This window comes from Lithobates pipiens, unplaced genomic scaffold (assembly GCF_037356315.1).
Source record: "Lithobates pipiens isolate NorthernLeopardFrog02 unplaced genomic scaffold, aLitPip1_a1.2 Scaffold_22, whole genome shotgun sequence".
Taxonomy (NCBI): domain Eukaryota; kingdom Metazoa; phylum Chordata; class Amphibia; order Anura; family Ranidae; genus Lithobates; species Lithobates pipiens.
In genome coordinates, this window is record NW_027507784.1 from 196,977,367 (window position 1) to 196,986,712 (window position 9,346).

A 9,346-nucleotide genomic window follows, 5' to 3' on the forward strand; every position below is an offset into this window, starting at 1 on the left:
ATTTCCTTTTTTGGGGGGGAATAATTACAGGTGAAGGTGCGCCTCGTCTAAGAAGGAGGACCTGGTATGCTCCTGTGATCTGTTCAGTCTGTGCAACTCCCTCTAGTGTGACCAATCTGGGGTTCCAGGCAGTGATGTAAGTAACTCAGTTAAAATTAACGGAGTTACTTAACGCAGTTACTTTAGAGGGTAACAAGTAATCGTATTACTCTTTCCCTCATGGTAACGCCGTTCCCATTACTTGGGCTGTGTTACCGCAATTACATATACTGCCTGAGACCAGGTAGACGGGACTAGCGAAGGAAGTATATGTCACCGCCTCCATCGGCAAGATTGACACCTCATGAGCCCCGTCGCCTGGTATGGATTTAAAGAGGAACCCCTATGCCGAAAAAACAGAGTGAGGGTCCCCCCAAAGTCCATAGCAGACCCTTATCCGAGCACGCAACCCGGCTGGTCAGGAAAGGGGGTAGGGACAAGCGAGCGTCACCCCCCTGAACCGTACCAGGCCGTGTGCCCTCAACATGGGGGGTGCTTTAGGGAAGGGGGGCCCTGTGCCCCCCCACCCCAAAGCACCTTGTCCCCATGTTGATGGGGACAAGGGCTTCTTCCCGACAACCCTGGCCATTGGTTGTCGGGGTCTGCAGGTGGGGGGCTTATCAGAATCTGAGAGCCCCCTTTAATAAGGGGGCCCCCAGATTCTGGCCCCCTACCCTACGATGTACCCCTACCCATTCACCTTGGGAAAAAGTGATAATGAAAAAAAACACAAAACACAGGTTTTTAAAGTATTTTATTAGACAGCTCCGGGGGTCTTCTTCCGACTTTGGGGGTCTTCTCGCCGGGCTCCTCCGCTATCTTCTACTCTTTTACCACTAGCTCTTTTACTAGCGGAGGAGCCCGGCTTTCTCCTTCGTCGCTGCCGCCTTTCGGGGGTCTTCTTCCGACTTCGGGGGTCTTCTTCTGACTTCGGGGGTCATGTCCCGCTCTTCGCTTCTCCTGCCAGGCCTCTGCTATCTTCTTACAGCTCTTTTTACTAGCGTTGGCCCGGTTTTGTCGCTTGACGCCACCGCCTTCTTCTTCTTCTCCTTCTTTTTCTTCCTTCCGATGTTGACACAACGCTCTTTCCGGGCGTAATGGCAGGGACGCGTTGTGTGGCGAACAATATAGGCATAGGGGCGGGGTCATCGGGTGATATCACATGGTGCCTTATTAAAGGGGCCTCTCCTTATGATGTCACAGTCCCGGGGGATGCTGGGACTGTGACATCATAAAGGGCGGGGTCACCGTGTGACATCACTCGGTGGCCCCGCCCATTATGCCTATGTAATCGCCGCACAACGCCTCCCTGCCGTTACGGCTGGAGAGAGCGCTGTGTCAACATCAGAAGGAAGAAGAAGGAGAAGAAGAAAAGAAGAAGAGGAACAACAACAACAAGGCTGCAGCGACAAGTGACAAGACCGGGCCAACGCTAGTAAAAGAGCTATAAGAAGATAGCAGAGGCCCGGCAGAGGAAGCGAAGAGTGGGACAAGACCCCCGAAGTTGGAATAAGACCCCCGGACAGTGACGAAGGAGAAAGCCGGGCTCCTCTGCTAGTAAAAGAGCTAGCCGTAAAAGAGCAGAATATAGCGGAGGAGCCTGGCGAGAAGACCCCCGAAGTCGAAAGAAGATCCCTGGAGCTGTCTAATAAAGTACTTCAAAAACTTGTGTTGTGTTTTTTTAAATTAACACTTTTTCTCCAGGTGAATGGGTAGGGGTGCATAGTACCCCATACTCATTCACATAGGGTATGGGGCCGGAATATGGGGGCCCCCTTATTAAAGGGGGCTCCCGGATTCTGATAAGCCCCCTACCTGCAGACCCCGGCAACCAACGGCCAGGGTTGTCGGGAAGAGGCCCTTGTCCTCATCCTTCCCCAAAGCACCCCCCCATGTTGAGGGCATGCGGCCTGGTACAGTTCAGGAGGGGGGGGGGCTCGCTCCTCCCCACCCCCTTTCCTGACCGGCCGGGCTGCGTGCTCGGATAAGGGTCTGCTATGGACTTTGGAGGGACCCCCACGCCGTTTTTTCAGCGTAGGGGTTCCCCTTTAAATCCATACCAGGCGACGGGGCTCGCAAGGTGTCAATCTCGCCAATGGAAGTGGTGACATTCACTTCCTTTGCTAGTCCCGTCTATAGGTATATTAAAAAAGTCACAGTTACTTTGCTGAGTAACTAATTACTTTTCCAATGTAGTAACCAAGTTACTAACGCAATTACTTTTTGGGAGAAGTAATTTGTAACTTATTTTATTTACAATTTGCTGCGTCATCCCAAATTTGCAGAGCTGTGCAGGAAGATGTAGTACTTTACTGTACTCTGAACGGGTCGGAGCTGTGTGTCCTCCCCAGCCAGAGTACAAAGGGATTCCCCTCTACATACCGAGCAGTGTAAGGGGAATCGCCCAAAGATTTTATCCGCTTGGGCGCACGGCTGGCTGGAGAAAATTTTAAAGTGTAATGGAGGCCTAAGTGCTGACCAGTGACCACTGACCACCACGTAACTAATCTACCTCATCCAGACTAACTGACTGTCGCAAATATGGAAGATCAGTTGCACTTGTAGAAAAACATATCAGCTATACCAGCTATTAACCCTTTCCCGCCGAGCGTACGCAGATATGCGTACTCGGCTTCCGGGGGTTATACCGGGATGATGCCCGCACCTGCAGGCATCATCCCGGTACCGTTTTTTGCAGCAGGCGATTGGCTATCCAGGCATAACAACCAATGCGGCTAAAAGCCGCTCGGCTGTTATGCCGGAGGAGCGGGAGGGGGACGTCCCCCCCTCCCGCCGCCTCTCGCCGCTGTTACCGGTGCTCCCGCTCGATCGGGAGCACCGATCAGAGATCCGACGCCTCCGGCTGCTGCGGAGGAACTGGAACGAAGCCGTAATCGGCTTCGTTCCAGTCTCCTCATTGTAAACACGGAAGCGACGTCATGACGTCACTTCCCGTTTACTCGGCTGCCAATGGCGCCGGTTTTAAAAAAATATCCGGTATTCAGAATCGCCGTTTTCGGTGATCTGAATACCATTAAGTGTAAAGGAGGGGTGGGGGGTCTTTTAGACCCCCGATCCCTCCATAAAGAGGACCTGTCACCACCTATTACTGTCACAAGGGATGTTTACATTCCTTGTGACAGCAATAAAAGTGATCAATTTTTTATTTATTTTTTTAAACAATTTAGTCATTTTAAAATAAATAAAATAAATAAAAAATTTTTTTAAAGCGCCCGCCGTCCCCGCGAGCTCGCGAAGCAAAGAAAACGCATACGGAAGTCGCGCCCGCGTATGTAAACGGTGTTCAAATTACACATGTATCGCCGCGATCGTCAGAGCGAGCGCAATAATTCTAGCACTAGACCTCCTCTGTAACGCTAACCTGGTAACCGTAAAAAAATTTTAAAGCGTCGCCTATTGAGATTTTTAGGTACCGTACTTTGTCATCAATCTACAAGTGCACGCAATTATAAAGTGTGACATGTTTGGTATCTATTTACTCGGCGTAACATTATCTTTCACATTACGCAAAAAAATTGGGCTAATTTTACTGTTTTGTTTTTTTTTTATTCATGAAAGTGTCCCTTTTCCCAAAAAGTTGCGTTTAAAACACCACTGCGCAAATACCGTGTGACATAAAATATTGCAACAATCGCCGTTTTATTCTCTAGAGTCTCTGCTAAAAAAATATATATAATGTTTGGGGGTTCCAAGTAATTTTCTAGCAAAAAATATGGATTTTAACTTGTAAACACCAAATTCCAAAAATAGGCTTAGTCATGAAAGGGTTAATATTAAGTTACATTACACTCACCAAAGAGAAGCCATTGCATTAGGGATGACCTAATAAAAAGTTGTTTCATAAAATATAACAGGCTACTTTTTAAAGGTTATAAATTTTGTGTGGCCACTGACTGAATAAGCCCCACTTCTGTTCTAGGCTAGGTAGATTATTACTCACTCCTGGTCTAGGCTAGGATGTATAACAGAGAATTTACAATTACTGAACCTTCGATATCCCAGCAGCCAGTGCTTCATCTGCTCCCCTCTGCTACTGCAGTGGTCTGGTCTCTTCCTGAGCTTTCAAGACCTATGCAGGTCTTAATAACTGAGGGTGCATGGAAATGTGTCCGACCACTGGGGATCCAAGGATCAGTAAGTCTAAAACTTCTAAAACAAAAACCACTAGACAAAAATGAGCAGCAGTTAAAGAAAAACTCCAGGGTACATGTAAAATATATCAGTAAACAAAACAAACAGCCTGTTGCCAATGTGCAACACAATACACTCTGGAGTCTGAACTATAGCCTAAAGACTACATTTTTATAGACCTTTGCCTGCACAAAGATCTACGAGGTCACAAGGTCATTTACAATTTTTTGCTTTAGATGATGCCAAAGAGGAGGCACCAGACATCATGAGGAAAGTGTTAATGCATGCATTATGGGCATGGCAGAGATTGAACATGTCCAGGGACAATAGCTGGACATTCTTGTCTGACACACCCCCTCCAGCCTGCTTTGTTATTCACGATGATTGATGATTATGATTAACAGTGATTGGCTCAGACTGGGAATCTGAACTGTAGCAAGAAGGTGGCGTGATCAGGGAAGTGACATTGAGGAAGTAACAATCACAGGTCACGCTAACAGGAAGACTGGAATCAGCTGCAGAGGGGGACTAATTTAATTAATAATTCCAGCTAAACCGAAGCCTTGTAGAATAAAGCACAACCATTTCTAGACAAGGTATGCCACCAGCATTTCATATTTAAAATACTATTTGCCTGGAAAATACTAAAAAAAGTTGTACTTACTCCCTGGATCTGCATCGTCTGGCTGGTCACCTTCTGGCGCATCCCCAGCAGCCTCTACAGGGCAGGTCTCCTCCACCTCCTGCTCAGCCTCAGCAGCTGTTGATCAATTTAATATAGAAAAGAACATTATAATCTGCAATGTACAACAATCTCACACATATTAGTACAAAAACATTGAAACACGTGTGATCATTCAGCTGCAGATACCAGCAAGATTATACTAATTTACAGTACATGTGGGTGTTGTTGCCTCAGCCTCCTCCTCAGTCTCCCCCTCTTACTGGATGATGACACCTATTTAACCACTTGCCGACCGCCGCACGACGATATACGTCGGCAGAATGGCACGGGCAGGCATATGGGCGTATATGTAAGTCCCTGCCTTCCCGCGGGTGGGGGGCCCGATCGGGCCCCCCCCCGGTGCCTGCGGCGGTCGGCATTCGTTCAGGAGCGATCCAGGATGAGGGGGCAGCCATTCATTCATGGCCACCCCCTCGCGATCGCTCCCGACGAATAGAAATGCTCCACGACATCACTTCCTCTCCTCACAGGAGAGGAAGTGATGTAATCTCTCCTCCGTGTCGGTATTTTTCGTTCCGGCACCGAGGAGAGAGGATCGGTGAGTTGCACAAACACTACACAATACAGTAGAACATGCCAGGCACACTCACACCCCCCCTTTACCCCCCGATCACCCCCCCAATTACCCCTGCCCCCCCCCCCAGTCACAGTGACACCAATTGCATTTATTTTTTATTTTTTGCATTGGTGTCATTTGTGACTGTAATAACTGTTAGGGCAGTTAGGGTTAGCCCCCTTTAGTTCTAATGTGCCCCCCTAACCCCCCCAATAAAGGTTTAACCCCGTGATCACCCCCCGTCGCCAGTGTCACTAAGGCTGGGTTCACATTGCAGCGGTTTATGAGAACGAATGTGATTCGCACCGCACTGCAGTGCAAATCACATCCGATCTCTGTGCGATTCGAGTTCAGCCATACAGATAGTATGGCTGAATTCGCGCCGCACCCGCCGCAAATTCGCACAGGACCCTTTTTTTGGTCCGCAGCAGAATCGGATCGCATGGGTGTTCACACCATGCGATCTGAGTTTGCAGATCGCACTGCGATATGCGAACTGATCTGGGGGTGTCATTAACATTTCACTGACACTCCCAGCAGTTCGCATAGGGCAGTGTGAACTGCCGCCGGGAGGCATGCGATGCGGGAACCCGCTGCGTATTCGTGGCGTTCCCGCATCGCTCCAGTGTGAACCCAGCCTAATAAGCGACCATTTTTCTGATCGCTGTATTAGTGTCACAGGTGACGCTAGTTAGGCAGGTAGGTATTTAGGTTCGCCGCAACTTTTTATAGCGCCAGGGACCCCCATATACTACCGCATAAAGCCCCCTGATTGCCCCCTAGTTAACCCTTTCACCAGTGATCACCATATAACGGTTACAGGTGACGCTGGTTGGTTAGTTATTTTTTTATAGTTTCAGGGCACCCGCCATTTATTACCTAATAATAAAGGTTTAACCCCCTGATCACCCGGCGGGTGTCATTTGTGACTGTAATAACTGTTAGGGCAGTTAGGGTTAGCCCCCTTTAGTTCTAAGGTACCCCCCTAACCCCCCCAATAAAGGTTTAACCCCGTGATCACCCCCCGTCGCCAGTGTCACTAAGGCTGGGTTCACATTGCAGCGATTTATGAGAACGGATGTGATTCGCACCGCACTGCAGTGCAAATCACATCCGATCTCTGTGCGATTCGAGTTCAGCCATACAGATAGTATGGCTGAATTCGCGTTGCACCCGCCGCACCCGCCGCAAACTCGCACGGGACCCTTTTTTTGGTCCTCAGCAGAATCGGATCGCATGGGTGTTCACACCATGCGATCCGAGTTTGCAGATCGCACTGCGATCTGCGAACTGATCTGGGGGTGTCATTAACATTTCACTGACACTCTCAGCAGTTCGCATAGGGCAGTGTGAACTGCTGCCGGGAGGCATGCGATGCGGGAACCCGCCGCGGATTCGTGGCGTTCCCGCATCGCTCCAGTGTGAACCCAGCCTAATAAGCGATCGTTTTTCTGATCGCTGTATTAGTGTCACAGGTGACGCTAGTTAGGCAGGTAGGTATTTAGGTTCGCCGCAGCTTTTTATAGCGCCAGGGACCCCCATATACTACCGCATAAAGCCCCCTGATTGCCCCCTAGTTAACCCTTTCACCAGTGATCACCATATAACTGTTACAGGTGACGCTGGTTGGTTAGTTATTTTTTTATAGTTTCAGGGCACCCGCCATTTATTACCTAGTCTCACTAGTGTACCCCTAAATTTAGGGGTGTCTACTTTCCAAAATGGGGTAATTTGGGGGGGGGGGGGTTTGTGCCATCTTGGCATTTTATGGCCTTCAAAACTGTAACGCCCTTAGAAAGCCTGAAGGCGGTGCTCGGTTTTCGGGGCCCCGTACGCGGCTAGGCTCCCAAAAAGTCCCACATATGTGGTATCCCCGTACTCAGGAGAAGCAGCAGAATTTATTTTGGGGTGTCATTTCACATATGCCCATGGCATGCGTGAGCAATATATCATTTAGTGACAACTTTGTGAAAAAAAAAAAAAAAGTTTGTAATTTTCCCGCAACTTGTGGCAAAATATAAAATATTCCATGGACTCAACATGCCTCTCAGCAAATAGCTTGGGGTGTCTACTTTCTAAAATGGGGTCATTTGTGGGGGTTTTGTGCCATCTTGGCATTTTATGGCCTTCAAAACTGTAATAGGTAGTGAGGAGTGAAGTCAAATATTTACGCCCTTAGAAAACCTGAAGGCGGTTCTTGGCTTTCGGGCCCCGTACGCGGCTAGGCTCCCAAAAAATCCCACACATGTGGTATCCCCATACTCAGGAGAAGCAGCAGAATTTATTTTGGGGTGTCATTTCACATATGCCCATGGCATGCGTGAGCATTATATCATTTAGTGACAACTTTGTGAAAAAAAAATAAAAAAAAATTAAAGTTTGTAATTTTCCCGCAACTTGTGGCAAAATATAAAATATTCCATGGACTCAACATGCCTCTCAGCAAATAGCTTGGGGTGTCTACTTTCTAAAATGGGGTCATTTGTGGGGATTTTGTGCCATCTTGGCATTTTATGGCCTTCAAAACTGTAATAGGTAGTGAGAAGTGAAATCAAAAATTTACGCCCTTAGAAAGCCTGAAGGCGGTTCTTGGCTTTCGGGGCCCCGTACACGGCTAGGCTCCCAAAAAGTCCCACATATGTGGTATCCCCGTACTCAGGAGAAGCAGCAGAATTTATTTTGGGGTGTCATTTCACATATGCCCATAGCATGTGTGAGCAATATATCATTTAGTGACAACTTTGTGTAAAAAAAAAAAAATAAAAAAAAAAATTTTTTTTGTCATTATTCAATCGCTTGAGGCAAAAAAATAAAATATTCAATGGGCTCAACATGCCACTTATCAATTTCCTTAGGGGGTCTACTTTCCAAAATGGGGTCATTTGGGGGGGTTTTGTACTGCCCTGCCATTTTAGCACCTCAAGAAATGAGATAGGCAGTCGTAAACTAAAAGCTGCGTAAATTCCAGAAAACGTACCTTAGTTTGTAGATGTCACAACTTTTGCGCAAACCAATAAATATACAGTTATTGACTTTTTTTTTACCAAAGACATGTGGCTGAATACATTTTGGCCTAAATGTATGACTAAAATTGAGTTTATTGGATTTTTCTAATAACAAAAAGTAGAAAATATCATTTATTTTCAAAATTTGCGGTCTTTTTACGTTTATATCGCAAAAAATAAAAATCGCAGAGTCAGTCAAATACCTTTAAAAGAAAGCTCTATTTGTGGGAAGAAAAGGACGCAAATTTCGTTTGGGTACAACATTGCATGACCGCGCAATTACCAGTTAAAGCAGCGCAGTGCCAAAGTGTAAAAAGACCTCTGGTCATTTACCAGAAAAATGGTCCGGTCTGAAAGTGGTTAATAAAGGAGAAATGATGAACGTTACAATGTTCAAGCTTCAAAGAAATTATTACTATAAATAAATACTGTATATAGATATATAGATAAAATTAATTATCCATTAGCATGGCAATCCAAAAATAAAATAAGAAATCTGTAAAAAAAAAAAAAAAAAAAAGGAGGCACTTACCTGTCCTGGTTCCAGGGCGAGTGCTAGGTGCACCGACACTGATCAGACACATCAGTTCAGAGCGGCAACGTTCTGTCAGATTACGTAAGTTACACAAGCTGCCTGTCACTACTTGAGCGAGAAGCAATGACATTGGAATCGACAATGGAAGGCTGGACAAATGGAAAAGGACCCACTGTATTAGTGTCAACACTATAGTACTTACTGCATGTTGATGTGGAGGACTCCTCCTCCGCCCTCCGCTTCCGGCAGCGCTGGTCCTGGATACGATCTTTAAATAAAATCAAACACAACATAGTAAATGTCGGATGCTTGAC